Source organism: Rhinolophus sinicus, chromosome 6, assembly GCF_057876585.1.
Source record: "Rhinolophus sinicus isolate RSI-liver-muscle chromosome 6, RSI-T2T, whole genome shotgun sequence".
In the NCBI taxonomy this organism is placed as follows: domain Eukaryota; kingdom Metazoa; phylum Chordata; class Mammalia; order Chiroptera; family Rhinolophidae; genus Rhinolophus; species Rhinolophus sinicus.
This window is the reverse complement of record NC_142506.1, coordinates 46,577,480-46,601,252: the sequence shown is the minus strand read 5'-3', so window position 1 is coordinate 46,601,252 and position 23,773 is coordinate 46,577,480. Positions and strand designations below refer to the sequence as shown.

The window sequence follows — 23,773 nt, the reverse complement described above, 5'->3', positions numbered from 1 at the left end:
TCGAAAGGTGTATGGAAGGTGTGGCTGAGGACAGGGCAATGGGCTTTACTCGAGTGAGCGTTAAGTAAGCTGGGCTTGCCCGGCTCAGAAGACGAGAGGGCAGTGGGTGAAGAAGAGGATAAGACCCCTGTGGTCTCTGGGCAGCGTGGCGGGCAGGGGTTCTGGAACCTGGACCTGCAGTCATCCCCATTACCTGCAGGTCAGGGCGGGCTCCTGGACTCCACCAGATGGGTCTTCAGGTGTCACACAACTGAGGCCTGGCCACTCATAACTAGAAAAAGGCCTGGGCCAGTGACTCATCCAACTCACCTGAGAAGCTGCAGCTCTTCAGCTTTGGCCCAGACGCCTGTCCCACACGCCCAACCTTCCTGTGTCTGTGAGGACAGCCTCAGAGCTGTAAACCTGAGTTTTGAAAACTGGACAATGGTGAGAATGAGCCTCCTCTGGATGGGGTCTCCCCCCGTACCACCACTACCACAACAAACACACACACACGCTGGCCTCTCTCACCCCCAACCACCAACATTTCTTCTGGAAATGTCCAAGCTGTTTGTCACCCCCTGGGAGGAGCTTGTCCTTGAGCTTCTGCATTTGGGGCTAAGTGACAGGAAATCAGAAAAGGACCAGCTACCGAATCTTACTCCCTGAGAGGAGGAGACAGGGCCTCTGCGTGTGTGTATGAACAGTTATATGTCATTAAAATTGATAAGAGCAGAATCAGTCCAGGTGACGTGGTCTCCATAGGGTTTCATTCACAGACCCCTAATCTGGGGACAGGGCTCTCAGCACCGACTCAGGTCACTCTCTTCTCCACATCTCCCCAGACGTGGTGTTGGGTTCCTGGAGAACGGAAGTGTTTGCAGCTTAGACTTAATCTACCTGGTCTCCTTCCTGATTGCTACAGCCTATCCATTTCTGATGAGAAGAAGCCCTGATGAATGTCAGGATGCCCTCCTCTGCCACCCAGACACTCCTGTAAGACGGCCACCACGATGGAGCTGTCACCCATTCCTCAAGTGCCCCCAGCATGTGGGGCAGAACAGGGATTAGACGTATTGCCTCCCCAGTGTGCTGACAACCAAAATGCCCTGGGCGCCCTGCGGACATTTCCAATTCAGTTTACAGTTAAAAGAAAATACATAAAGCCAGACAGCCATCTCCTGTGCTTCTTCTCTCCTCCCTTCCCCTGTCTCTGATATTGGAATAAACCCTTCCAGAAGTCAGTGAGGGGCTGCCTGAGGGCTGAGCTGGCCATCGAGGCTGTCACAGCTGCAGACCCAGTTGTAGTCAGACCTCTCATCACTTCCAGGCAAGGCCTGTAACTGGGTGCAGCTGCCCCTGGAACCCACGCAGGTCTAGCTAGATTAGACCCAGGCTGAAGGCAACTTGAGTCTTTTTCTCAACAGCCTTGGGAAACATGCGCTTTCCACTGGGAAGTGGGAGCTGCAGAAACCTGCCTCCCTGGCTCCTGCCCAGTGCCTGGTATCCTGCAGGTTTGCCTGGGCCCTGCCCGCCCTAGTCTAACCCCGAGTGAGCTGGCACTGGCTGGCTGGGCTGGCCTTGCCCAGGATCCCTGTTTGGCCTGGCCTCCGTCAAGGAGCCCCAAATGCAAGAGGGTTAAGCAACAGTTCCCAAGGGCGAATTCCTGCCCAGCTCTGGCTCTGGTTTCTGAGCCAAGCACGAGAGGCTCTGTTTCTGCTGATTCCTGGTCGTGGTCACGTGCTGCATACTGGTTCTCTATTCTTGTCTGGATATTCCTTCCCAGGAAAAGAAATTCTGAGAGCCGCGGGCCCAGATGTAGACCTTGTGTGCAAACCCTCCCACCAACTGCATTCTCAGAAGGTACTAAGGGCCCAGAGCCACCGTGCGGTTCTGTTAGCCCTTCTTCCAGGCCCAGCTTCCTTGACGTGGCCAGGTGTTACTTACACCCTCAGATAGGCGAGTGCTTGATATCAGGGTGGTTTACATGTCAGAGGTGCAGGGCACGGCTGGGTGTTTGAGGTTGGAACTTATGAGCAGGTAAGATCCTTCTTTGTCACTGAGACAGCTTTGCGCAGCCTCACCCACCATTTCTCACATCGCCCTGAATGTTGGAGGGTGGTGCCTGATGATTTTTGCACATAGGTTAGAAATGTACGAAAGACACTGAATTTCTCGCTCCCTCTCTAGAGCCACGCTAGAGATACTAGCACCAGTGGCAGCAAGCTGCTGTTATTCTAGCTCTATGACTGAGGTAAGAAACTAAGGAAAGCCTGCTCCTCTCCCAACTTTTCCATGGGATCTAGAACCTGCCAGGGACAAACCTGTTTAAGCCTGTTCGGGCATCCTCAGAACACCCCCTTCTTTTGCTCTTACAAGTGACAGTTGGACAATGCACTAAATAGTCACCCTCTGGACAGGGACATTGCGTCCATTCTAGCCGCATTCTTCAAGCTGGAGAAGTTGGGACTGAGAATGGGAGGTGACTTGTCCACACTCACACGGTGAGTCAGCAGCCGACAATTTCAGAGAATCTAGGAGCTTTGACGAATGTGTTACTCAGCCCTGCCCCTGCCCTGCTAGAGGGAGAAGAGACAGGAACCGGTCCATCAACAGCACATGGGTGCCAAGGTGTGAGTAACCTGTGATGGGGAAGACCGGCACCAGAAAGTGACTGGAGGACCAGAGGAACCTCACAGTGCCTCGGCAGAGGAGGGGACGCCCACGTGCCCGTGCACGTGAAACAGGCGCGAGTGCAAAACACTGTACGATGCAATGGACCCGTCCTGGGAGCTCAGTTGCTGTGGGCTGATGGGTGAATTGCTGAGCTAGGAGTGATGCAGGGAGACTGAGGCACAAAGGAGCAATTGCAGGCCAATCTGGGGCGATTGCAGGGAAGAAGGGCTGTGCTCCCCGCAGCTGGCAGATGGCACAGGGCTGTCCCTGCACTGTGTGCGTGGCAGGACCCACGTCTCCCGCTGTTATTAGCCAGGGGAGTGCTGAGCTGGCTTCTGGATGAGGAAATCTAACCGGGAGAAAGGGGTGGGACAAGGCCAGCTGGAGCCTGCAGTGAGTGAGGGGGGTGTGGGGACAGTGGGCAGCCTGGCCTGACTGGAGCAGAGCGGCTGGTGTTGGGAGAACCGACAGGGATGGAAGAAAAGAAACAAAGAATGTCTGCCCAACATCCTCATTTTTTGGTTTTATGGGAGAAGGGTGAAACTCTTGCAAGCGGCGATTATAGAGGGTGGCAGTCGGAGAGAAACCACAGTGGGTTTTTTCAGGACTGAAAATATGTTTTCCCCAAGCTAAACAAAGTTAGATTGAGAAACTCAACATGGTACCTTAGGGACCTGGTGGCTCCTTGCTACCCTGGGGCCCTCTTCCCGCAGGCGCCAGCCTCAGAATCTAATGGCCACCTGGGGAGGAGAAGAGGACACTTAAACTTTTCAAACCCAAACAGTTATGGTTCTCTTTTTGCAAAATAGTTTTTGTTGTTCCTGTAATGACAGTTGAATCGTTTGTGGTAGCATGTTTTGTGGGCCTTAGCAGCACAGGTGATGGGGAAGGAAGGGGAGATAAGGGGAGGGGAGGGGGGCAGGGGTGGGGTGGGGGCTTCTATGCCCAGTGACCAGACTCCTCCTCCAAGAGAGCTGAGAACAGACCTCAGTGCACTCACTGCTTTAGCTCCCTTAGGGCTGGTGGCTACTGTGTTACCTAAAAGGTGATCCCTCCCCCCACCTCCCACCCCCACAGAGCTTCAGCACTATTGAAGAAACAAGGGGTCCCCTAATTACAAGACTGAACTTTGCCTTCCAAGTGGGACAGGAGCTGGTGCTGGGGGCCTGGGTGGTCTCGCTGTAGTAGCTCTTTAGTGACTTGATTCAATGTAGCCATTCATTCAGAGCTGCCTTTTTTTAACAAAAAGGTAGGAGTCATTCAACCTGCTTCAGCAAATGGCAGTGATTTTTAAGTGAATAAAAAAGTCAGGAACAAGGGATCGGATGACGAGAAATATCTTCAGCCTGAGGAAAAAAAATCACTGTAACTGCATGGTGGAGCTATATTTTTATTTACAAGAAATTCTTGTTTTCAACCATCTGATTTTTGTTAACTCCTAGATCTAAATGCAGACCCCTCTCATTAGCACAATATCTTAAATTGTTTTGAAATTGAGATGCGTGGTCTCTGTTTCAGTGAAGCTAGTGGCCCTGAGGCCACTGCACAGCTTCGTGGGGGTGGGGAGTAACATTTTATCTGTAGGCTATCCCCTCTCCCAGGACTCTGCTGGGGGCTGAGGCACAAAGTCTCAGGTGCAAATCTGGGCCCTTGACCAGCCTGGAGTGCTGGGGTGGGGGTTGGGGCTCTGTGGGCCCAGCCTCATTGTGGGAGAGGAGTGGGTGTTGAACCATGGAATGGGAGGCTGTGGGATGGGGGGCTTCCTGTTCCTCCTGGGGGACTTCTGAGTCGCCACGGGGTGTGTGGGGAAGGCTGCCCCATCCCACGTGGGAGGCCCCTCTGTCTCAGACAAGAACCAGGGGCCGGCCTACGGTCCTTACATCTGTCAAATGTGGGAAAGGAGGCGCCTGTGCCTCTCCTGAGGCTCCCAGGCAGCTGGCTTGGATCCTGGACCTTTGGGTCACAGGTGCAAATGTCCACACTGGTGACTCCAGTAGCTGCCTCTCTCTGGGTGAGGGCTGACTCCCAGCGTTGATGTAACTTTTTCCAAGCAGCCTAGATGAGGCTATTGGAAAATATCTTCAGCTCCATCCTAGCTTCTACCATATCATTAGAGGCAGGAGTGACAATCTCACAGAGGACCCCCACCTCAGCCCAGCAAGTCACATGGATTAAGGACAATGCCAAACATTGCACCTTTCTCACAATCTGGGCCATGTCAATAAAGTCCTACCGTTGTTCACTTTCACAGAGACAAATGATTTCATTCAAATTCCATTTTGCTTATTGGTAGCTTTTCCTAGACAGTGTCCAAAAGCACTTTGCAAAAGTGACTTGCAGGGTGGCTGTGCCCAGCGCACTGATCCAGGAAAGGATCATGTGGCTAACAACTGCCCGACTACACTACAAAGCTACGGTAATCAACACAGCATGGTGCTGGTCTGAAAACAGATACACAGATCAATAGAACAGAATAGAGAGCCTAGAAATAAATTCTCACTTATATGGTCAATTAATCTACCACAAAGGAGGCAAGTATACAATGGGGTAAAGACAATCTTTTTAAACAGGGGTGCTGGGAAAACTGGACACATACATGAAAAAAAAAAAAGAAATTGGACCACTTTCTTACACTATATAAAAAAATAAACTCAAAGGGCGGCAGATGGCTCAGTTGGTTAGAGCGTGAGCTGTGAACAACAGGGTAGCTGGTTCGATTCCCACATGGGCCAGTGAGCTGAGCCCCCCACAACTGGATTGAAGACAACGAGCTGCCGCTGAGCCTCCAGAGGAGCGGCTGGATGGTTCAGTTGGTTGGAGTGTGAGCTCTTAACAACAAGGTTGCCAGTTCATTCAATTCCCGCATGGGATGGTGGGCTGTGCCCCCTGCAACTAAAGATGGAAAACAGCGACTGGACTTAGAGCTGAGTTGCTCCCTCCACAATTAGATTGAAGGACAATGACTTGGAACTGATGGGCTCTGGAAAAAACACATTGTTCCCCAATATTCCCCAATAAAAAATAAATAAACAAACTCAAAATGGATTAAAGACTTAAATGTAAGACCCGAAAGCATAAAGCTCCCAGAAGGAAACATAGGCAGTAATCTCTCTGACATTGCTCTTAGCAATATCTTTTTGGATATGTTTCCTTGGGCAAGGGAAACAAAAGAAAGAAATAAACAAATGGGACTACATCAAACTAAAAAGTTTTACACAGCAGGAAACCATCAGCAAATTGAAAAGACAACCTAATGAATAAGAAACGATATTTGCAGCAAATGATATATATCCGATAAGGGGTTAATCTCCAAAAAATATAAAGAACTCATACAACTTAACACCAAAAATACCCAATCCAATTAAAAAATGGGCAGAGGACCTGAATAGACATTTCTCCCAAACGGACATACAGATGGCCAACAGAGATATAAAAAGATGCTCAACATTAGTAACCATTAGGGAAATGCAAATTAAAACCACAATGATATATCACCTCATACCTGTCAGAATGGCTATCATCAATAAATCAACAAACAGTAAGTGTTGGCGAGGATGTGGAGAAAAGGGAATCCTTATGCACAGGTGGGAATGTAAATCGGTGCAGCCACTCTGGAAAACAGTATGGAGAGTCCTGAAAAAATGGAGGAAAAACTGAGGGTTGCTAGATGGGCAGGGGGGTGGGGATAAGGGGAAGGTGAGAGGTTTTGGGAACGTACAGAGGGATAGTGGATGGGGGGAGGGGGGTTCACACAGTGTGAGGGATATAAATGATAAATGTCTAAGTTTTGCTTTGTCTTGTGCACCTGAAACTAATTAATAAAAAAAAAAAAAAAAAAAAAAAAAAATTGAAAATAGGCCTGCCATATGGTCTAGCAATTCCACTTCTGGGTATTCATCCACATAAAACTTTAAAAAGTAATTCAAAAAGATATATGTAACCCTATGTTCATTGCAGCATTACTAGTAATAGCTAAGATATGGAAGCAATCTTAGTGTTCATCAATGGATGAATGGATAAGGAAGGTGTGGTACATCTATACAGTGGAATATTATTCTGCAACAAAAAAGAATGAAATCTTGCCATTTGTAACAACATGGATGGACCTAGAGGGTTATTATGCTAAGTGAAATGAGTCCGAGAAAGACAAATACTGTATGATCTCACTTCTTACATGTAGATTCTAAAAAAACAAAATAAATGAATAAAACAAAACAGAAAGAGAACCACAGGTACAGAGAACAAGTTGATGTTTGATAGACAGAGGGGGGTGGGGAGATAGGAATAAAAAATAAAATAAAATAAAAATTATTACATGTAACGTACATGGTCCTTGGTTATTACTTTTCCCTTTGTGAGTTAATTACCTCATTTGTAAAAAGGTTCCCGTTGCCTGATTCAGAAAGTTTTTGAAGGATCCATTCTGGCTACAAACGGGAAAAATATAATCAAGAACTGGGGAAAAAACTAACACTTGTTGAATATCAAGTGTGTATCAAGGCCTACTACATGCCTTATCCCATTTAATTATCACAGTAACCCTGGGAGATGGGTATTGTTTTTTTCGCTTTACAAATAAGAAAACTGAAGTTCAAAGAGAAGAAAATAAGTAGCTTTGTGGCCAGTAAATGGTAGAGCAAAGCTTCAACCTCAAATCTAAGTCTTATTCTGTACAGTATTTGGAATAGTCTCTTTCACTTTTGATATGTCCCCCCCAAAAGAACTGCCAAATAGACATAATGGAAATGTTCTCAGAGAGGCCTGGGATCAGGGGGAGGGGGTGAGTTAGGGACCAGAAATATGGGGGTGAGGGGGCAGCTCAGCTTGGCCCCCAAGGCGGGGCAGGTATCTGCTTGTGGGGGGCAGTGGTATAATGGGTCTTCTCAATCTTCTCTCCTTTCCTGAAGTTAAACAGTAGCTTCTATTCTGATTGTCGGTCACTGCCATCGTCTGCCCAGAGTGGTCGGCATTAGCTACTCAATGGGTGTAGGTCAGGGTAAGGCAGTAAGAGTTGCTTGAAAGTGGTGAAAAGAGGAATTATTCAACAAATGGTGTTGGAACCATTGGCTAGACATTTGGAAAAATAAATTAAACTTAAGCTGATTCTTACCTTACTCTTTATTCCCAATAAATTCCATGTGGATAAAAACCTTAAAGATAAAATTTGAAACCATGAGATTTAAAAATCATGGATGTGTTTATTGATTATCTCTGTATGGAGAAGTCCTGCCTAGTGTAGAAACCATAGATTAAAATTTTCATACCATAAAAGCATACATACTTTTGAAGTACAAAATTACCTTTAAAAAGTGAAAAAACAGGGAAAATATTTGCAACATATATGAGAAATATAGGGATAATTTCCTTAAATTACAAAGAGCTAGTACAAATCAATAAAGAAAAAGCAGAACAACCCAATAAAAAATTGGGCCAAGAATATGAATAGGCAGTTTATAAGAAATGTCTGATTAGCACTTTCACTCGAAATTAAAGATGCATAGCCAAGTGGTAACAGGATACAATTTTTCACCTAATTGGCAAAGATTGTAAGGTTTTATAATAATTAACGCCTGTGAAGATATGTGGAGAAACAGGCATTTGCAAATATTATTATGGGGACTGTAAATTTGTGGTCATTTTACTAATATTAAGATTCTTCTAAGAGCAATTTAGCAATATCAATCACAATGTTAAATGCACATAACCTCTGATCCAGAAATCCACTGCTTGAATTTAGCCTACAACTATATTGGCAAAATTTTGCCATGACATATAGGACAAAAATGTGCATTACAGCATTGTTTGGAAAAGCAAAAATGCTAGAATTCACCTAAATGTCCATCAACTGAGACTGGTTAGAAAATAGAATTCTATGAAGCATTGTTTTAGAAAAGATTAAAATTTGATTGGTAGATCTTCATGCTATTTTTGTATCATGATAGAGATAGATAGATAGATAGATAGATAGATAGATAGATAGATAGATAGATAGATAGATAGATAGATATAGATAGATGATAGATAATAGATAGATATATAGATGATAGACAGACAGATGAAAAGATCCCCCACTCTCATACTTTGGTGTAAGAAGAAGGGAGAAAGGTAAAACAGTGATTTCCGCACTATTATAATAGTACCCACTTCACACTGGAGAACCTTGTCAAACCAACGTCTAGAAAAAAACCGAGAGCTGTCTCAACTTTGTCATTCAAATAAATGTCCATTTTGAATATTATCTCTTTTTAAAGAACACGGAGCTCATTTTGTCATTTTGTATAATGGCTAGCATACTATAACCATTTAGTAGATTTGTCTCCCCAAATTTATATATTGAAGTCCTAGCCTCCAATACCTCAGAATGTGACTATATTTGGAGATAAGGTCTTAAAAGAGGTAATTAAAGTGAGGACATTAAAGTGGGGCCTAATCCCATCTGACTGGGGTCCTTATAAGAAAAGATTAGGACACAGACCCATACAGAAGGAAGACCGGTGGGAAGATGCAGGGAGAAGATGGCCATCTAGAGCCTCAGAAGGAACCAACCCTGCCAACACCTTGATCTTGGACTTCCAGCCTCTAGAACTGTGAGGAAGTAAATTTCTGTTGTTTAAGCCGCCCACTCTCTGGAATTTTGTTATGGGGCCCTAGCACGTTAATACACTAGATATTTTTTAAAATCAACTTTGGCTCAGGTTGTCTGGAAAATAAAAGACCGTACTACCAATGTTCACATTCACACAAGGAGGCAGCATGTGGGGCGTCTACACTTGCCCTGGTCTGGGATTGCGAGTCGCTCCATCACTAACTAGCAATGTGGCCTTGGACAAATTTCTCTCTTTGTATCTCAGATTTCATCAGTTTAAACTGGGTTAACGTTACTTATCTCACAAAGTTGTTATTAGCATTAGATGAATCAGCGTTTTAAAGCACTGAGAACAGTGCTTAACATAGGGTAACGATACATAAATAAAGAAGGTGGAAAGTATAATGAAATCCAGTTTATGAAATCCTTTTAAAGTCTAATACATTTAAAAATTCTAATTATAGAGGATTCTTGTTATAGGGAGGACATATCTTTTAACAGCATCGGTTTTTAACTATGTGTTGAGTCTGGGTTTCTGTTGGGACGAGTGTCTATAATCAGTGAACGTGCTGGTGGTGACAGTGGTAACCTCCCACGCACCTTGACAGCCGGCGCTGTGAACCGTTTCTGGTGAGTATTTTAACATTTCCTGAAGATTTGACAATTGCTGGCTTCTCCCCTACTATTCACGGTAATGAGAAATATGAAGGAGGGGGTCCAGCATGTGCGCTGGAAATGTCACAGGTGCTATTTGCACATGACTTACCACAGAACTGAGGTAAACACTATTTCATTTCTATCGGTAAAACGTTAACACAAGACAAACTTGCTGACTGCAAAGTGTACCGCGTGATTGTTCCGTACATGACAGCCGGTATAATCAGTGCCAGGGTGGCAGAGGCTTCCCAGGGTCCAGGGACCAATGTGTGGATCTTTCTGGAAGGCCGGCCCAGCCACAATCTGTTCTGGTCCTGTGGCTTGTCAGAGAGAACTGGAGGCACAGGTACAAAGTCCTAAATCAGGCTCATCGCACCGTTGGATGTGACACTGTTTGGTGACTAACTGTTCCCAACCCACTGACTTTTAATACTCATTCCTGTTTCTGCCAGGAAATCCTGAAAGACTGGCAATTGCCTAGATTACATTTTTAACCAATAGAATCTTAAGCAGAAATGGCCAGTCATGGAAAATGCACCTTATAAACCAATTGGGAAAAGGGGAAAGCGTCTCCAAGAGGAAGAGAGCAGCTGAGATAGACTACTGAGGATATTATTTCTCCGTGATCAAACCCTGCCTTTGATACAATGAGGACATTTTATGAGCGTAAAAATCACTGAAGGAGACTTGAAATATTTTCCTCTCATGTCAGTTTAATCCACAGAGCTATTAACATTTCCAAAACTTCAGGGCACTGAAGAAATATATTATCTGAATGTAGCATTTGAATAACTGATAATATTAGGTTGGTGCAAAAGTAATTGCAGTTTAAAAGGTTAAAAATAATTGCAAAAGCCACAATTACTTTTGCACCAACCTAATACAACCTTATACAACTGACACGGTCAATATACTTTATATGTTTTTTATTTACAGAGAACTGACCATTGCATAATTTCCAGGAAATAGCTTAGAAACAAGGAATATAAAAAAATTAAAACTATACTTGAGAAATGCTTTTCTTACACATACCAGTATACTTTTCTCATAAGAGAAATAGCCCTTATGTTTATTGTGCACATGGCCCTAACCAGTGTGATTTTTTTTTTCACTTTCATGCCCTTAGCACTTCAGAAACAGAAAACTGGAAGCTTACTATAGACGTACATGTCAATAAGAAGTAACTGCTGACAGGCTAGGGAAGGGGGAAATAGAAAACTGTAAAAAGCGGACACAGGAATTCTAAAGGCACCCTGATTTGGGTCCTCTTAGTATGCAGGCATATATCTATCTCAGTTGGGTAAGCAGATAGTTTTATGATACAATAGCATTAGAATATGTTCTCGTTATGACGACTTCAAGACCAAGACAAGGAAAAAAGATGTGAAATAAAGTTTCCTGGACTCTTTCAGAAAGTAGGAGAGGTCGAATTATATTTTAGAAAGTTTTCCACCCCAAATGTCTATCCTTCCTTTCTTCTTTCCTTCTTGCCTCCCTCAACTCCTTTTTTTTTTTTTTTTTTCTGATGCTTTGAAGGACAAGCTCTCAGTTGCCGAGAACTCAGTTCCCAGAATGGCTACTTTGCCAAAAAGAGTGGGGATGTTACGGTGGTTGTGCTACCATGTGCCGCATGTGTGGTTATTACATAGATGTGATCAGTACTAGCTCACATTCTTTAAGAGACACTTCAGAGTTTTCCCGTTTCTGGACAGTTGAACTACTGTTAAAGATACTGTTACTCAAAAGAGAAGAAATGGGGGAAAAAATGGAAGGGATTGTGAAGAGAGGATATGTTGGCACAAACCTTACATTGTCAGTGCAGTGGAGGGGAGACGGTTTTCTTAAGGAACAAACAAAATCTCACTGTCCTACTTACTTCTACTCTCAGCTCAGCTCCCAAACAGACCTCTAAAACTGCTCATTGTCCCCAAATTTTTTTTCTTTTAAGTGATGAAAAGCTGACAGAAAAGCCTAAGTCACCTTCCCATGATATATAAGAAATGGTTGACACATTCAGATTTTCCTAAAGAAAGAAAGAAAGTCCAGCTACAGGAACTGTGAAAGCAAACCTTACCAGTCACTTCCTTCCTTTCTTCCCACACACGATACACACTCACGCACATGCACACACACACATTTTATCTGTAGAATAATTATAACCCTACCCGGTACTGAGGGCTTCCTATCAGCCAGGCGCTGGGTTACGGGATACTTTGTCACTGGACCACACCCCCTTGAGGAAACTGAGGCTTGAGACATTTAAGTAAATTTCCTGAAAGACACGCAGCTTACAAACAACAGAGATGGGATTTGAAATGAGGTCGCTTATTAACCACTGTGCTATAATATCGTCCAGTGAGGCTTCCCCGTTTATCCCTGTAAATGACTCTCATTTTCCCAAGGGGCAGGGAAGGGTAGAGAAGAGTAGCCACTTCGAATGTAAAGACCTGGAACGTGTGGAAGACCCTGCCCTACGCAGAACAAAACTGCCGGGCATGTGGGTGCTGTTTAGTAACTGACACGTGGCCTCTCTGACTGGCGCGCATGAAGCCCACGTGTCCGGGGCTGGGAAGGCGCTGGCTGACACGAGAAGAAGGCACATCCCAGGCAGCTTCTGCAGCAGAAGCCCGCTGCGTAGACGGTTCTCCGTTCACCGAAAGGCGCTCTGCCACACTGAGTAAAATGTTGACAGACTTTACAGTGGGAGGCGCCCGCAAACAAGCCACATGTGGCCTCGAAATGTGCTCTGAGCACAGCCAGCCACCGCAGTCACACAGTGGCCTTAATTCTCGGGGGTGGAAGGCTGCCTCGGCTCCAAGGTCTCAACAGGCCCTGAGGACCCAACTGCGCAGAGCTCAGAGCCCCTGCTTTCTCCTATTTAGAGGTATGTACAAAATGCAGATAAAGCAATTGGAAAATAGAAATGTGTGCGTTGGAGAGAAAGAGGGAGATAAAGGGAGAGAAGAGGGGAATTGACTTGGGAAGTTATCAGCCTGTTAACCTAACATATGGAGAAATACAGCAACCACTGATCAAGATACAGAAGGCTAAACAGTACTAAGCTGAACAACTATGGAACAAACCAAGCCTCTAGGACTACCAGAACTTCCTTCTGAGACGGAATGGCAGGTTACAAGGCAGCCACGAGATCACGAGGGCTCGGAACCTGCAACAGCTTTGCCGCCACAATTTAGCCAGACCTGTCTGAGCAGCTGGGCTGGGTCTTAGACCCTTGAGCGAAGGACAGACTCCTTGGAAGTAAGCTCCGTCAAGTTTGCCCAACCTTTAGGAATGTCTCATTCCATAGTGACATGTGACAGTCACAAGTCCATCCAGACTTAACATCCTTGTTCACTGAGGCCCCTTGGCTCCTTGAATAGGAATTCAGTGGCCAGATCATAACAAGTGCTCAGTAAGCATTGGTGATTGAACTAGGGTGTGCTCTGTAAATATCCATTCATTTACTGAGTAATTAATACGTGAAAATATAATGTTTTATCATAATTCTCCACTTACTACCATTAAAGCCAAAGTACAGAGTCCATGTTTCTGATTTGGGTGGGGGGGAATGTCATTTTAAAGAAATGCACATGAATATAATAACCTTAAAATTAATACTTCTGCTATTAAAAGCAATACAGGTTCATTGTAGAAAAATATTTTAAAAATGGAAAATATAAAGTACCTGAAGAAAAATCACCTATAATCTCATAATGCCACTTAGAGATAATGAGTTAACATTTGGGTATATTTCTTTCCAATTTGTTTTCTATATATATGCAGACATACGTATTTAACCTTATAGGGAATATATGGTTCTGTAGCTGCATTTTTCACTGAATGCTATAGATTGGGCCATTTCCTTTATCAACAACTATTTTTGACAACATGATTTTTAAATATCTATACAGCATCCCCTATGGATGGACTAGGATTTATTTCACTATTTCCCCATTTTTATACATTGAGTTTATTTCCAACTATTCCTATGTTATAAATAATGCTTAATTAAACAAGCTTATTCATAAGTCATTCTACACACTTCTGATTTTTTTAAAGATAAATATCTAGAATTTAAGATAAATACCTAGCAATTCTAAACAGCAGAATTACTAGGGCACGAGATATATAAACACTTTTACAGCTCTTGCTCCATATTTCTTAAAATAGTTTTTAAAATTCTTTTTAAAACATGTAAGGATTAAGATCTAATCCTTAGTTATGGAGAGAAATGACAGCTTTTTGGTTCTTGGTTTTTGTTTTTTTAGCCCTATTGCCTCATTTCCATTAGCCCAAGCCAGTCTAAGTATTTGTTACCCTTAGCGTTTGGAACTGGTCCTGCTTATTGTGTTTTCCCCTGCGTCCAGCTTTCACCCAGAGGTTCCTCCATTACCCATGGTCCCTGTGGTCTTGCCCACACTTGGGGGCCTGTGACCCATGGTTTAAAGGCTCTGAGGGACCCTGCCTGGAACTAGGAATCTCTCTGTCGGGAGTTGATTCCAAGGCTAGAATACACACTAAAATCAAAGGCCTATTGTCTTAAAAAAGCAAATAAAAATATACAAGAAATGTTGATTCCACTGAATTAAAAATCCTAGATCATTTCCTGACTATGTTTCTACACACTCTATCCAGCAATCTAGCATACTTCGGGAATGTCAAGGGGCATTTTAGAAGCAGAAAAGTTATTGATTCAAAAAAATTCAATAGTCATTTTTTAATATGGTGTTTGGTTATATGCAATTATAACTTGAAGTTAGGGTTATTTCAACTTTTTCCTTTACATAGTAAAAAATTAAGTTTGCTGTTTATATTTCAAAGGCAGCTAGGATTTCTAATTGGGTCACAGCACCTTTTGCTTCTCTTTTTGTCTAAAAATTTACTTAGCAATGAGCATGGAATAGATTCACGTTAATCATAAATATACTCTCTCCTTTTTAGGTGAGTTGAATTTAAATTATTATAATGGATATATTTTCTTACGTGCTTCCCATTATGCTTTCTTGTGTCCTACTTGCTCTCTTTACTTTTTCAAACTTTGTCTTCTACTCGTATATTATACAAAGTCTATTCTAAAAAACATACGTGAAATAATTTATTACATACAAATAGTCACCAAACGTATTCTCATATTTTGGGAGCTTAGATATATGCATAACCCTTCTGATGGAATCATGAGTCAAAGAAAAAAACGGATTTAGTTGGGACCTTGGGATATTAACCCGAACTCTGTCATTTGGGAAAGAAAGTCATAGCCCTGAGAAGTGGAAAGGCTGACTCCTGAGTCTTTGGATTTGTCATTTAATCAAGGGTGTGGAATAGGAAAAACAATAAACATAATAACTGACTTCTTTACAGTTTATAAAACACTTTCATGTTCAACATTAAAAGATGCCTCAGTTCTGGGCTTTTAGCAAATGAAACCCGCACATGCTCCATTTTCCTCCAGGAGACCCGTGTAGCTGGTTTTATATCCAGTATGATTTCATTTATTGGTTGTTGCTGGTGACAGTACCCTTCACCTAGAACCTCAGTAGGCATTTAACATGAATCATGCACAAAACAGCAGGTTCTTATTTGTGGTGGGCTGATGTTAAATGGAGAGTTACACACCTCGCCCTAAAAGTTAAGAAACTATGGCCACATCCCAGTATCGGTGGGGTTTTCAGATTTAACAAAAACAAACAAAAAAAGCTGTTTCTAGTCACATCTGCTATTCAGGGCTTCAGGGACCAAGTTAAATCTCAAGGAAACCCAAGGTTGTGTCTGTCTTTCAATGCCCAAGAGTGGGTTTCTCCAACGAAGGCATCGGGTCCGATTTCTTTGCCAGTTACGTCTTCATAGGAGATGATGGTAAATACTCATGTGACATCATAAGATAAAGCTAATCACTCGTCTGAAATACATTCTCCCATGAACTCCTTCATAGTTTCAACATCTGCCAAGCACAGAAGGCATCATGCGGAGGAGAACAAGGCATGGCTCATGCCATTGAAGCGCCCAGATGGTGGGCTCATCTGTCTGGCCACATCCAGAGGTGCTCAAATCCTTGGCGAGTTGCACCACTTCTGCCGAAGACGGCATAGCTCCTTGTGACTACTTGGGACAGCTCTACAGTGATCTCTCCAGCCATGCAGTGGGTTTTACAGTACCTTGCATTTACTCTTTAGCTGGGTGTATTAGTTTCCTGTGGCTGCCGTAACAAATTACCACAACTTGGGTGGCTTCAAGCAACAGAAATTTATTCTCACAGTTCTGGACGCCAGAAGTTCAAAATCGAGGTGTCAGCAAGGCTGTGCTCTCTCTCTGAAGGCTCTAGGGGAGGGTCTCCCCCATGCCTTTCTCTTAGGTTCTGGTGTTTCTGGCAATCCTTTGTGTTTTTTTAGCTTGTAGACACATCACTCCAATCTCCACCTCCATTGCCATCGCCATCGCATGATGTTCTCCCCTTCTTCCTCTTTCTCTGAAGGATGACAGTCATTGGATTAGGCCCACCCTAACCCTGTATTGCCTCATTTTCACTGGATTACACCTACCGAAGCCCTATTTCCAAATAAGGTCACATTCCCAGGCCCCAGGCTCAGGACTTCCACAGATCTGCTGAGATACACATGACTTGTGTGATGTGTGACATAGCACAGGGCCTTGATACACCCCTCCCCCTTCCCAACACCAGTTACTCCCCTTCTGACGGCAGGCTGCCGCTTCCTATGGCTGTGCTCACCAAACTCAGAAAGCCTGGGTATGTTGCATGGCAGAGTTGGCCACAGACGGTTACAATAATGTGGAAGGTGTTTCCTGGGGTAAGCGGCCAGAACAGCCTCGAGTAGACCTTCAGAGAGGTGACGTCTCACGAGCCGCGCTCTCTTCCATCTTTTTGTGTCTACAGAACATTATCTTCTATCCTAATGTCTTTCTCTCCTTGTTCCAGTGAAGTGGCAGAGATAGTAAAGTGCTGAGCTCCTGCTGTAAATGAGCACCCAGTCAGTGCCCCTCCCTCTCCATTCAGACCCCTTACTGTTCATTCTCTGCAACAAGGGCTGCAGCCACTTCTGATAGATCCTGTTTCGTGAATCTTAAGCGAGTTTTATCGGAGCTTTTATGGAGGCAGCAGAGGGCACATCCAGTTTCCACTTCAATCATTTGCGTTGGAAGTGTCTTCCCCTAGGGAATACATAGTCGTGAAGAACTTGGTTTGGCCTGTAGCACTGTTCCCACTGGCATCAAATAATATCCCGACTAGCTGAGCCCAGAATAGTCAGCCCTCCCGGTTCACCAGTACCGTGGCCCCTGCACAGAGGCACCGACACAGACAGGCACTGCCTTCCTTGGGACTGTCTCTTCCAAGAGGTGCTTTTCATGCTATAAGATGCTCTGCTTGACCCAACCTCATGAATGGAAAACTGTGGTGGGCCCAACCCCTTCACAGAGGATGTGAGAAGAAAAACACTGCATTCCCCAGGCAAAAGGTGCCAGTGCCAACAGGAGCTAGTCCTCCCAGGAAAGGGGAGTTCTGAAGAATACGCTTTCCTGCGGCTGGTTACCCCGGGTGAGAGGGAGGAAGGCTTCTGCACAAGGCTGTAGGAAGAATTATGGTCTTTTCTTGCCATGGGAAATTGTTAGTAAACTTCTAATGGTAAGTAGCACTTTGTTGGGTGTTATAACAACATGTTCATCATAGTTTCTACTGCCTAATATGAACTGCAAGGACAAGACAAGTGTATTAGAACATTTAGGCAACTAAACAAGTATATTTTAAAATCTTTAGATTGTGTACGAATAAAAGGAAGATGCATACAAAAGAACTGTATGCATTTTCTGTAAATGAATGCAAGTCGTAAGAGATTTTTTAGGGAGGAATGGCCATTCTCTTTCCAATTCAAGAAAGCTTCATGATGCAATTAAAAAAATATATTTATATCCTAATCAATTTAGTAACAAATTAAATATATGGTCAAGACTCTCAGTTGCAAGTGACAGAAATACAACTCACATAAAGGGCAATGCATTTGTTCACATACACAGAAAAATTCAGGAGTAGACTTTCAGATAGAACTGGTTCCAGACCCTCAAACAATGTCTTCAGGAATATGTCTCCAGCCTTTAGCTCTGCCTTCCTCTCTCATGATTTCATCCTCTAGCAACTACTCCCTAATTTTTGACAAGATGTTTACCAGAAGCTCTAGGTTAACTTTCTATTGGTTTAATCATCCAAGAAGAGAGTTTCTCTTTTCCATTCTAGCATAAATCCTGGGGCTTACAATTTTGGCTCTGATAGGCTCAGCTTGTACATATACTCATTTCTGAACCAATCAGCATGGTTAAAATTCTCATTGACCAGACCTGGACCACATGCCCCCTCCTGGGGCTAAAGGTAAGAGAAAGCTCCACTAGCATTACAGGGACTGGGAGTCAGGAAGGGGTAGTTTCCTAAAAGAAAATTAGGGTCCTGGTATCTCAGGAAGAAATGGATATAAAAAAGGCAAAGTAACAGAAGCCCCTGACACTATACAAAAGTAATGTAAACTGTTGTGAGATTCTGACCAAGAACTACAAAATCAACCTCAGCTTTTTACGTAACTTTAAGAGAGGTCAACTTGCAGTTTCTTTCATAGAATTTCTGATTACTTTGCCTCTAGTAATCAAGTCAGCAATAAATTCTTTGTTTTGCTTTCAAATAAAAGTTGTCCAGGAACATTTTGTGTTAGTCCATATTTTAAAGTATTATCATGCCGAAATCCTTCTTTCCAGAATAAAGGTGACAAACAGATGTAGATAAAAGCAGAATAAAACAAAAAGGTTATAGTGAAATTTTTTTCTATTTTCACATCATAGCTTTAGCAAGAATATCTATTTGACTGAGTTATTTTTGAACAGAGAACAAATAATGATTTAGGTTTAAAAAGAGAAGAAAGCAATCACTATGATAAATGTAAAGAAAACAATATGAAAGGAACTCTTTCATGGAATAGATATTACCATTTTCCAAGAAGGCACTAATAATCTAACTTCAGTTCTTATTTTCTTTATCATATAAAAATTTTACTATTCACAGTGACTTATGTTTGATTTGCTGGATTCTTGATAATGTCTAAATTTAATTCTTCCACTTCCCCTCACTATAATCAGATTATTTTTTAAAAAATCAACAACCACTGTAAATTCAAAAACCAACTTTTGTAAAGGTCAAAGAAAAAGTCTCAAAAAAATTTAAATACATAGAACTGAATGAAAACGAAAATACTACATATTAAAATATGTAGGAGGCAGCTAAATCAGTGTGGAAAGGGAAATGAATAGCATTAAACATTTGCATCAAAAAGAGATGTCTCAAATGAAATATCTACATTCCTGCCTCAAGAAACTAGAAAAATAAGAGCAAAATAAACTCAAGGCAAGTTTAAGAGCAGTTAAAATTAAGAGCAGAAACCAATGAAATTGGTATCAAGAAAATAGTAGAAAGATAATCGATGCTACAAAAAGCTAGTTCTTTGGAAAATTTAATAAAATTGATAAACCTTTATTGAGACTGACAAAAATAAAATCAAAGATATGATATCAGGAACAAAAGAGAGGATGCAAAAGGATTTTAAATTTGACAACTTAGAAGCAATGGACCAATTCTTTGAAAAACCCAAACTACCAAAACTCAACTGAGATGAAACAAACAGCCTGAAGAGTCTTATACCATTAACAAAATTGAATTTGTAATTAGAAAGCTCCAGAAAACGAAATCTCCAGGCCCACATGTTTTCACTGGAGAATTAAACCAAACATTTAAAGAAATAAAATCAGATTTACACAATCTCTTCCAGAAAATAGAAGAGGAGGGCACACTTCCCAAATCATTTTATGAAGCTAGTATTACCCTGATACCAAAACAAGACAAAGACAGTATTAAAAAAGAAAAACTACAGACCTATTATCTCTCATGAACTTATACATAAAAATCCTCAACAAAATATCAGCAAATTGAAACCAACAATGTATAAACAGAATTATACAACATAACCAAATAGGATTTATTCCAGATATACAAAGCTGGTTCAACATTAGAAATCAACCAATGTAATTCATCATATCAACATGCTAAAGAAGAAAAATCATATAATGAAATCATATCAATTGCAGAAAAGCATTTGACAAATCTAACCACATTCATAATTAAAACAAAAACAAAAACACAAACCTTTCAGTAAGTTAAGAATAGAGAGAACTACTTCAACTTGATAAAGAGCATCCACAAAGAAAAAACAGAAACAAAAAACAAAAGAACCCTAGAGCTAACATTATACTTAATTCTAGAAGAGTGAATGCTTTCCCTCAAAGATTTGGAACTAGGTAAGGATATCTACTATCATCACTCTTATTCAACATAGTATTGGAAGTTCTAGCCACTGCAATAAGACAAGAAAAAGAAATAAAAGACATACAGATTGGAAAAGAAGATATAAAACTGTGCCTATTTGGACATCATCTGAATGTCTATATAGAAAATCCCAAGGATTATCCAAATAAAACTCTTAGAACTAATAAGTGAATCCATAAGCTTACGGAATGCAAAATCAGTACACAAAAATCAATCACACTTATATATACTAACAATAAACATTTGGAAACCAAAATTCAAAATATAATACCATTTACAATCATTCCAAAGAAAACAAAATACTTAGATATAAATTTAACAAAACATGTACAGGACCTGGATGCTGAAAATTACAAATAGCTGATGAAATCAAAGAAGACCTAAATAAATTAAAAGATATACTGTGCTCATGGCTTGGAAGACTCAACATAGTAAGGATGTCAATTCTCCCTAAATTGATCTATAGGGTTAATGTAATTTCTATCAAAAGCCCGGTAAGGTTTTCTGTAGACATAAACAAGCTTATTCTTAAACTTGTATGGAAAGACACAGGACCCAGAATAGCTAAAACAATGTTGGAAAATAAAAATAAAAGACAATGTATAACTTTACCTGATATTAATGCCTACTATATAGCTATAGTAATCAAGACAATGAGGGATTAGTGGAGAGAGAGACACACATAGATCAGTGAAACAGAATAGAGGATCCACACAAATATACCCAATTGATTTTTGACAAAGGTGTAAAAGCAATTCAATAAAGGAAGGATCGACTTTTCAACAAATGGTGTTGGAGCAATTGGATATCCATAGGCACAAAAATAAACTTCAACCATAACCTCATACCTTATGCAGAAATTAACTCAAAATGGACTGTGAACTTAAATGTAAGACATAAATCTTCAAAGATTTTAGAAAAAAAATTGGAAAATATATTTGGGAGCTAAAACTAGGCAAAGAGTTCTTAGATTTGACACCAAAAGCATGATCCATAAAAAGAAAACTTCAGACATTGGACCTTAATCAAAAGAGTGGTTTTAACAAGAAGAGTTTTCTCTAAGATGAAAGTGTTGTGGGAGGGGTAAGGGGTCCAAGATTGATCCAGCAGCTCCCTGTTCAGCAGGGACCAAGTCTCTTCTATCTCTCTGCTCCATCTTAGTAAATGGCTTCCATCCACAAGGTCGTTGAGATGGCCAGTGGAATTCCTGATATTATGTCTGAGTTTTAGACAATAGTAGAAGGGAAACAAAGGAAGACAAAATGTTCCCTGTCCCACCCAAATCAACTTGCTTTAAGTAGCCTCCTGCAAAATCACACAAAAACACTTCTGCTTACATCTCACTAGTCAGAATTTAGTTACCTGGCTACACTTAGCAAGTGAAGCTAGGAAATATGGTCTGTTACCGTATGTCTGTGTTAATAAGGTACTTGCAGATTATTATTGGAACTGAAAAGTGATTCAAACATGATATAAATTTATTTCTCACTCACATAAAGTCCAAAATAATGTTCTTGATTGGCAGGTGGTTGTCCTCCAAGAAGTGATTATGGGACCCAGGTTTCTTCTATCTTGTGCCTCTACCATCTTCAACACTTGTCTTCCAAAACTTGTTTGCATCAAACTGTAACAGGGGAAAGAGTGTGGAGTATCAGCAAGGGAGGTTGTTATGGGCCAGAACAGGAAGTGACATGTACCACTTCCACTCACTAATGGCTATATATTACCGCAAGGGAGGCTGAGAAATAGTGCCCCCCCAAAAGGTATGGGTTGATGACCAGCCACTAGGGCAATGAACCCAGCTAAAAACTAGGGTTCTGTTATCAAGAAAGAAAAGAGGATGGATATTGGGAGACAAGTAGCAGTTACTGTCACAGGAGGCAAGTTGCATTGAAGGGCTAGTAAGCAAAAACCATCTTCCAGCAACAAGATGGCATGCTCCAGAACCCAAAGATGACAGTTCTGCCATAGATTTCATTTTGAAATGATGCCTCATCACAAATATCTCAAGGAGTTTTCAGCACTCGCCCCCCCAAAAAAAAATGTTCTTAAAGTAAAATTAGTACATTGTAGTTAAGCAATTTAATTTTATTATTTTATTTTCTTAATGCTACAAAATGCTTTTTAATCGTCTCCGAAACTCAACCAGGTTAGGGTATATAGAGAACAACAGAGAAACATAATATTAATGATTTAACATTATTGCAACCTCAACTGAAGAATTCCTACTCATGAACTTTTATATATAATGTGTTCATTTTGAGAACTACTTTTATGTTCTCAATTTGTTTCCATTGTACATTTATGAATTTGTAATTTTAATCTTGAGGTTTTTTTAATTTACAAAATCTACTACTTTGCGAAAGAGAAAGATACTGGCTGAGTGGGTTCACATATAAGCCTACTGCTTTACATATATATTATATATTTATATATGTGTAATATAATATATATATATATATATATATATATATATATATATATCTTTTTATATTGAAAACCACAAACTGCTTTTGCAGCAACCTAATGCTTAATGACTATGGAAACTTCGCCAAGTCTATCTCTCTGACCTTCAGTTTCCCGATCCATAAGAAAGGGTGATAATATCAACCTCACAGGGATAAGTGTATATAAAGTACCCAGCATGGTTAGTGCCTGGATCATAGCATAGTAAGCACTGAAAAATAGCAGTTTTCATTCATAATCAGCCTTGGGCTGGATGTCAGGTGCAGTTGGGTGATAGAAAAGGTAGATCACCTATCTGTAAAGATCAATTCTTTCACAAAACTCACACAAATAGCATACATGGTATGTCCAAGAAATCCCATACCACATATATAACCAAATGCTAAATTCTGGGACACTCTCTACAAGTACCCTGGGGGTTCAGAAGACACTGGGGATCAAGGGAGGACCTGGGGCCACATGACCTGAGCTTTGAAAGCAGTGTAGGGTTGTAATGGGTAGTGAGAGAACATTTAAGGTGCCTCGGACAGAGTAGTCCCTCAAACCACTGAATAAATGAGCGAATGAAGGGAAGGACATGAACAAACGACAAAAAGTGCAGGTCCAGTGCGTGGGTGAGTGAAGGGAGTCCTTAATTTTCTCCTTTGGTGGGTGGTAATGTGTAGGGAGACATGCTGTCCAGAATGGAGGAGCCCACCTGAGCGGGGCCTTAGAAACTAGGTCAGGTATTTGGGTTGAAGTGGTGGAATTGTGGACCAGAGGAAGAAAATGATGAGAACAGTGCTTCGATCCCTTCAGGCTTGGTTAGGGGTCCTGTTGCAGGAGCTCAATGCAGGAAGTTGGCCAGCAGCCGGTGTCAGGGACTTTGATGAGAGGCAAGTAAAGCTAGGCTAAAGCAAGACTCACATAGGGACACAGAGGGCATGGGGATCTACGGCTCAAGCAGATCTTCAGATAAGGGAGTGAAAGAGGAGACGAGAGAAAGGTTGGCTCTTTCATGGCTACAACATTAGTAGTGATTCTAACAGACAGGAAAAGAG

At 41.7% G+C, this 23,773-nt stretch overlaps 1 long non-coding RNA gene across 1 annotated transcript in view; it reads right to left on the bottom strand.

The window, feature by feature from the left end:
- Nucleotides 1–4,032: 4,032 nt before the first annotated feature.
- The window catches only part of LOC141567855 (uncharacterized), a 28,966-nt gene continuing 9,225 nt past the window's right edge, over nucleotides 4,033–23,773 (bottom strand). Inside the window, exons 3-7 of the long non-coding RNA XR_012490756.2 lie at nucleotides 21,761–21,891; nucleotides 7,766–7,805; nucleotides 7,023–7,082; nucleotides 6,158–6,288; nucleotides 4,033–5,547 (exon numbers count right to left, since the gene is read on the bottom strand). This is a non-coding gene — a long non-coding RNA (uncharacterized LOC141567855). The remainder of the gene's footprint in view (nucleotides 5,548–6,157; nucleotides 6,289–7,022; nucleotides 7,083–7,765; nucleotides 7,806–21,760; nucleotides 21,892–23,773) is intronic.